Source organism: Dendrobates tinctorius, unplaced genomic scaffold (genome assembly GCF_039654945.1).
Source record: "Dendrobates tinctorius isolate UK_male_01 unplaced genomic scaffold, ASM3965494v1 ptg000074l, whole genome shotgun sequence".
Lineage (NCBI taxonomy): Eukaryota > Metazoa > Chordata > Amphibia > Anura > Dendrobatidae > Dendrobates > Dendrobates tinctorius.
Genome location: NW_027361742.1, coordinates 18,236,891 through 18,244,232, shown reverse-complemented (window position 1 = coordinate 18,244,232; position 7,342 = coordinate 18,236,891).

Here is a 7,342-nt window from a genome sequence, read left to right as displayed (position 1 = left end):
GGTCCAATCTGAGCTGAGCATGTGACCTCCGATCTAATGAGAGATTGTCCCACGGGCATGCTCAGTGGACCGAAAGGAGGCCTTTAGTCCCTGGAGTAGCTCGCTGCTAACCAGCCTGCGTTGCTATAGCTGGACCAGAGGTGGCAGCAGCAGCCAAACCTACAGAGCTGGTCTGAGCAGAGCGCCTGGATTGACTAGTCTGCTGAGCAGCCTCCTCTGCGGCCGGGGAGGAATGTGATACTGCCGAACGCAAGGCCCAGGATTCCTGCTGTGCAGTGACAGGAACCTGACACCCTAACCCTAATTTGGAAATAAATACTTTTTTTTAATTTTATTATTTTTCCCTAACTAAGGGGGTGATAACGGGGGGTTTGATTTACTATTTATAGTGGATTTTTACGTTTGGCAGCTGTCACATGCTAAAAGACGCTTTTTATTGTAAAAATAGTTTTTGCATCACCACATTTTGAGAGCTATAATTTTTACATATTTTGACCCACAGAGTCATGTGAGGTCTTATTTTTTGCAGGATGAGTTGACTTTTTATTGGTACCATTTTTGGGCATGTGACTTTTTTGATCGCTTTTTATTCCGATTTTTGGGACGCAGTATGAACAAAAACCAGCATTTCATGAATTTCTTTTGGGGGGGTGCGTTTACACCGTTCCGCGTGTGGTAAAAGCGGTTTTATTCTTTAGGTCAGTACAATTACAGCGATACCTCATTTATGTCTTTTTTTATGTTTTGGTGCTTCTATGCAATGAAAACAATTTTATATAAAAAAATAATTATTTTTGCATCGCTTTATTCTGCGAGCTAAAACTTTTTTATTTTTTCGCTGATGATGCTGTGTGGCAGCTCATTTTTTGCAGGACAAGATGACGTTTTCAGCGGTACCATGGTTATTTATATCCGTCTTTTTGATCGCACGTTATTGCACTTTTTGTTCTGCATTATTTTTTGCTTTGCTTTTTATTTTTATTTTTTAAGGGGTTCACTAAAGACGTTAACTAGTGGGACAATTTTATAGATCGTGTCGTTATGGATGCGGCGATACTAAATATGTGTACTTTTATTGTTTTTTTTTTCATTTCCAAAAAATGAATTTATTAGGGATTATTTTTTTTTTTTACATTTATTTAGTGATTTTTTATAAATTATTTTTACACTTTTTTTTTTTTTTTACTTTATTACTTTGTCCCGGGGGGACATTACTGTGAAGTGTCAGATCGCTGACACCTCACACAGCGATGTGTCAGATCAGCAATCTGACAGGCGCTGCAGCAGGCTTCCTCATGCCTGCTCTCTGCAAGAACTGAGGAAGCCGCCTCCCTGCAGGCCCTCGAAGGCCCCTACGGCCATCTTGGATCCGGGGGCCTGCAGGGAAGGAGACCATCAGAGCAGCACAGCACATCACGCTGCTCCGGTGGTCTCAGAGAAGCACGGAGGGAGCCCCCTCCCTGCCAATGCTTCCCTAATCCCCCGGTACACTGCGATCATGTTTGATCACAGTGTGCCAGGTGTTAATGTGCCAGGGGCGGTCCGTGACTGCCCCTGACACATAGTGCCGGGTGTCAGCTTTGATAATCAGCTCCCCCCGGGGGCGTGGCTGAACGCGATGACGCACTATCCCATCCCCGGTCATAGAGGCCCGGGTACCGTGGATGGGATAGTATGTCAGAAGTCAGAAAGGGGTTAAAGGATCATCCTTCCAATGTTATTGTGCTAACTCCTATCTTTTCTTCCACCCAAATCAAAGTCCTGGAGAGAAGCCTCAATTTTGTTCTTGCTAAAAATTTTGATTTATTTCAGACACATAAAGATGTTCATAGGTTTACAAGACTTTTGACTGTCAAAAGACATTTTTTTTTACCAATTATTCATCTTACAATAATGAAAATACTGTGGGTCTTCTCCTGTTGATGATACTTTCACCTTGTCTCTTAGAGAACATAATGCTGTTCTCACTTTAACATCTTTACAAGTCATTGCCTCTAGCTCTCCTTTTGTGTGGGATAAAAATGTAATTGTTATGCCTAATAATTCTACATACTATCCTTTACAGTCCCAAGTTCCTGCCCTTGATTTGTTCCGAACATTGCTGGAGAGGGATTTACTTACACACTTCTTCATTCAGATCCTTCTTCAAATACACCTTATCCAAGGTACTGGGGGAAGGTATGTCTTTGGGGGTCATCGATAATAAATTACTCAGATGGCTATTAGTAGATTATCCTATCTTGCCCATATTTCATGGACTACTTTAAACTCACAAGGGGGAATTTCATCCTCCACTCCGAACAATTATTTCAGGCATTGGTTCCTTAAATGAAAATTGAGTGAATGGGTGGATGACCAACTATGACCACTAAGCTTCAAGACTCCTGGGTACCTCAGGGACATATCCTCTGTTTTTAATGGATTTGACCAATTTCCTTGGTATGATGACTATTGGTTCATGACCTTTGATGTTTTGAACCTCTATTCCACTTTTCCCCATCACCTTGCCATTTCAGCCATTCACCACCATCTCACCCACTATAGCTGGTATTCTCCCAATCTTAAACAATTTATTATTTTTGCACTTCAATATTTACTTCACCATAGTTTCTTCATGTTTAAATCCAAGATTTATGTATAGATATTAGATGCTTCAATGGGCTTGAGGTTCTCACCATCCCTTGCGATTTTACACATGTCTTGGTGGGAGGAAGAATTCATTTTCACCACCAACAGTCCGTTCTCTAATTATATACTATGGTTTGGGAGATACAGTATGTGGATGATCTGCTACTTGGGTTGTAAGGTGACCCATCCTTGATTGAAAAATTTTATTTACACATCAATTCTAAAAACCACAACTTAAAATTTACGGTCAATGGCCCTTCTAAAGAGATTTCCTTCTTGGATATTAAATTGTACGGCAATTCAGTCACACACAAAGTAGATGCATCACTGTTTCGCAAACAGGTTTCTGGTGTTTTACATCATTCTACTTCCCACCTGATTCTACTTCCCAGCCTTCCCATACTATTCTAGCTATACCTTTTGGTGAATTCAATCAGGCTAAATGCATTTGTTCCACTTTTATATCATCGAAGTGCTATAATCTGCAAACGCCTCATTGACAGAGGCTACAATACCCAAGAAATTAAAGGAGCTTTCAATACTGTTGCTAATAGACCCAAACCTTCTTTAACCCCTTAGTGACAGAGCCAATTTGCAGCTCAATGACCAGGCCAATTTTTACAATTTTGACAGCTATCACTTTATGAGGTTCTAACTCTGGAACGCTTTAACGGATCCCACTGATTCTGAGAATGTTTTTTCATGATATATTGTACTTAATGTTAGTGGTAAAATTTATTTGATATAACTTGTTTTGTATTTATTTATGAAAAAATGGAAATATAGCAAAAATGTTTAAAATTTAGCAACTTTCAAACTTTTACTTTTTATGCCCTTTAATCAGAGAGATATGTCACACAAAATACTTAATAAATAATATTTCCCACATGTCTACTTTACATCAGCACAATTTTGGAAACAAAAATTTTTTTGTTAGGAACTTATAAGGGTTAAAATTTGACCAGCGATTTCTAATTTTTACAACAAATTTTACAAAACCATTTTTTTAGGGACCACATCACATTTAAAGTCACTTTGAGGGGTGTACATGACAGAAAATACCCAAAAAATGACACCATTATAAAAGCTGCACCACTCAAGGTGCTCAAAACCACATTCAAGAAGTTTATTAACCTTTTACGTACCTCACAGGAACTGAAGTAATAGGAAGGAAGGAATGATGGAAGGAAAAAAATTAACATTTAACTTTTTTTTACAAACATTTTACTTCAGAACCAATTTTTTTATATTCATGTGAAAAGAGAAAATGAACCACAAAATTTGTTGTGCAATTTCTCCTGAATATGTCGATACCCAATATATGGGGGTAAACCACTGCTTTGGCACACGGCAGAACTTGGAAGGGAAGGAGTGCCGCTTGACTTTTTCAAAGCGGAATTGGCAGGAATTGAGATCGCACGCCATGTCATGTTTGGAGAGCCCCTAATGTGCCTGCACAGTGGAAACCCCCACAAGTGACACCATTTTGGAAACTAGACCCCGTAAGGAACTTATCTAGATGTGTGGTGAGCACTTTGAACCCCCAAGTGCTTCACAGAAGTTTATAACGCAGAGCCGTGAAAATAAAAAATCATTTTTTTCCACAAAAATAATTTTTTAGCCCCCAATTTTTTCTTTTCCCAAAGGTAACAGGAGAAATTAGACCCCCAAAGTTATGCAATTTGTCCTGAGTACGCTGATGCCTCATATGTGGGGGTAAACCACTGTTTGGGTGCACGCTAGAGCTTTGAAGAGAGGGAGCACCATTTGACTTTTTGAACGTAAAATTGGCTGGAATCAATGGTGGCGCCATGTCGTGTTTGAAGACCCCCTGAAGTGCCTAAACTGTGGAAATCCCCCAATTCTAACTCCACCCCTAACCCTAATCCCAACCCTAACCATAACCCTAACCACAACCCTAACCCCAACACACCCCTAACCCTAATCCCAACCCTAACCATAATCCTAACCACAAACCTAACCCCAAAACACCTCTAACCCTAATCCCAAACCTAACACTAATCCCAACCCTAACCCCATCCCTAAGCCTAATCCCAACCCTAACCATAACCCTAATCCCAACCCTAACCCTAACTTTAGTCGGATTCACTTTAGCCTAACTCTAACCCTAATGGGAAAATGGAAATAAATACTGTATATTTTCGTCATTTCATTATTTTCCCTAACTAAGGGATGATAAGGGGGGGTTATTTACTATTTTTTATTTTGGTCACTGTGATAGGGTCTATCACAGTGACCAAAATGAACCAATGGGAAAAATGTTCCTATTGTTGCCGAGTGCTGGCCAGCATATCTCGGCGGGCACACTTGCGCATGTGCCCACCATTTTCTCACCAGAAGAAGATGCCAGTGGTCGTGGGGGGAAGCCAGGAGACCCAGGGATACCGGGGGGGATCGGAGGCCCTATTTCTCTTTTCTCTGATGTATGATCACATCAGAGGAGAGAAAAATGGTTAATAATGGTGATCGCAACACCGGGGCCGGTAAAAAAACAACCCAAATCATGTTCTCTGGGGTCTCGGCAACCCCTGGCAGCCGAGACCCCAGAGAAATTTTGACTCTGGGTGGCGCTGTGGTATTTGCAGGTATGCAGGATGCAGTGACGAGTTGCGAGACAACCTGGTGCTTTCAAAATAACTTTTATAAGACTGGGGGAACTTTCCTCAGTCACGGCTTGAACACAAAAAGGGGTAACATGTGTTGCCCTCACAGGGGTTCTAGAAAAGCAAACACCAATGAGTAGAACACGACTTCTTCCGGCAATAGCCGGTCACTATAGGGCCGTGGTTTGGCCATCTACGGGTCCTTAATTGAAAAGTCAACTTAGCTGCTGTCCAGATGTCCCTCGCCATTCGGGTTTGTGGTCTTTCGGCGTAGTAGTTGCTGGGCCCAGTTGCTGAGGCGTTGACGGAGTCTTCGCACCCTCCGGCGCGCTGGCGACACTGGAGCCCCACAGGGCCCGGCGAAGTCCTTGGACGGGTGGACCGCAGCTCCCGAACAGGGGCCAGCGGCAGCGATGTGCGGTGGCGGATGACAGGCCACCTGCGCAGCTAACGGCTGCGACGGGGAGTCCGCGGGATGGTGGTGGCCGCCGACAGCACGGTAGTTGCCGCGGCCACGGGTGAGGACGGGGCGGCTGCGGGTGGTGGGGAACAGGCCGCAGCCATGGGGGACCGCGGGTAGGCCGCAGCCGTGGGCTGAGAGGAGGCGGCAACTGCCGCGGGTTGAACTGGGGCCGCAGTGGCCGCGGGCTGGAGCAGGGCAGCAAGTCTTGGATGATCGCCTTGGCACCGTCCCTCTGGAGTCCTCAGTGAGCGTCCTCTCTCGCACTGGTGAGTCGCTCTAGCTTGCCGTCGCTCCCACGCTCTCCTGCAGTCTCCAGGGAATTCCCCGCCTCCTTTATACTGGTCCCTCCCCCAGCCCATCTGTCTGTCAGAACGGTCCGTCGCCGAAATCTGTCCCCCGGGAACAGTTTCCCTTGGAACCCGGATGACGGCTCCTTTGGTTCCGGCCCGGACACTCGACAGGGGCCGTTCATCCCACACTGCTATACACTTTTTTCACAGCGCTGTGAATTCACGGCACTGTGGTTTAAGTGCCTTTAACTACTGCAGCTAAAAGGCATATCGGCGGTCGTTAAGAGGTTAAGGACCACTGCATCTTTACCTCTTTCGAACAATGTCCAACCAAGCCTAACATTTTCTACACCCTACAGCCCCCAGTTATATCAAATCAGCAGCATTATTCACAAATATTTACCATTCACCAGCCAAGATGATACCCTGAACACTATCACTAAGCAAGGTTGTAGATGTGTTGCCAAGAGGGGACTCACCCTTGACAACATGTTATATCCTAGCCTATTAATCATCGCTCTTCCTCCACCTGGCTTTTTATAAAGGGTTTCCACAAATGTGGGGGAAATAGATGTAATGTATGTCAATATGCCCTTAACGAAATCTTTTCCCATCACATCCACAATTAATCATACTATCATGACCTTTATCAACTGTGACAATAACCAGGTGCTATATTGTATTAGATGTCTGTAGTGTATATGTTTCTCTTCATTCACTTTCTGACATCCTATGACTAAGGCTGCACACTGCACCAGAATCGCGTCAGGTTGTTTTTGTGAATTTTTTCTCTTAACTATGTACTAAATAAACTTGTTTGAATGTTACCTGGATGGAGTGTTATCTACGGATCCTTCCTTCTTGCCTTTCAGCGGGATCAGCACCCTCCAGCTCCTTTCCTGCAACCTCTTAGAATCTGGACTCTGCATTGAGATTCCCCACCATTCTTTCCATGTCTATTAGGTAGTTTATGGATACATCATAGATAGATTGATAGATGATAGATAAATATATGGATAGATAAATTGATAGCGGGACAGAGAGATAGACGGATGCACACAGCACACTGGGTGTCCAGCACCTTCTTATTTCTGTCTTCCAGTCACATCCCTGCTAATAGGTGATTGGACTGGTTAGTCCAATCAGCTGAGTCATTCCCCTGCTGCCTCCCACTGTGCGCTGCACAGGGAGCCTGGAGCAGGAGGCAGGGGGAGAGCCTGGCAGTGACATGATAGTCATGGTGTGAGCAGCACCTCCAGAATCAGGAGAGAGCTGCTCACATGACTAAGTGTGATATCTAGGCAGCCATGCAGAATGCTGACAGGGAGGATATTACA